This window comes from Triticum aestivum, chromosome 5D, assembly GCF_018294505.1.
Source record: "Triticum aestivum cultivar Chinese Spring chromosome 5D, IWGSC CS RefSeq v2.1, whole genome shotgun sequence".
NCBI lineage: Eukaryota > Viridiplantae > Streptophyta > Magnoliopsida > Poales > Poaceae > Triticum > Triticum aestivum.
In genome coordinates, this window is record NC_057808.1 from 119235911 (window position 1) to 119236670 (window position 760).

A 760-nucleotide genomic window follows, 5' to 3' on the forward strand; every position below is an offset into this window, starting at 1 on the left:
TAAACTTAGGCGAGTACTGGACTGCAGCTAAGCCCCCGAGTGAGAGGCTTGCTCACCACTCGGTAGGATTTTTTAAACTTAGGCGAGTACTAGACTGCAGCTAAGCCCTCCGAGTGAGAGGATTGCTCTTCACTCGGTGGGATTTTCCGAACTTAGGCGAGTACTGGACTGCAGCTGAGCCCCCGAGTGAGAGGCTTGCTCACCACTTGGTAGGATTTTTTAAACTTACTCCCTCCGTCCATGAATAAGTGTACTTCTAGCTTTTGTCTTAAGTCAAAGTTTTGAAATTTTGACCAACTATATACAAAAGAGTAATAACATATATGACATCAAATTGATATATTATGGAAGTACATTTCAAAATAGATCTAGTGATATTAATTTAGTGTCATAAATGCTAGTACTTTTTCCTATAAAGTTGGTCAAAGTTTTAAAACTTTGACCTAGGATAAAAGCTAGAAGTACACTTATTCATGGACGGAGGGAGTAGGCGAGTACTGGACTGCAGCTAAGCCCCCGAGTGTGAGGCTTGCTCACCACTCGGTAGGATTTTTTAAACTTAGGCGAGTACTGGACTGCAGCTAAGCCCCCGAGTGTGAGGCTTGCTCACCACTCAGTAGGATTTTTTAAACTTAGGCGAAACGGATTCGCAGCTAAGCCCCCGAGTGAGAGGCTTGCTCACCACTCGGTAGGATTTTTTAAACTTAGGCGAAACGGATTCGCAGCTAAGCCCCCGAGTGAGAGGCTTGCTCTCCACTCG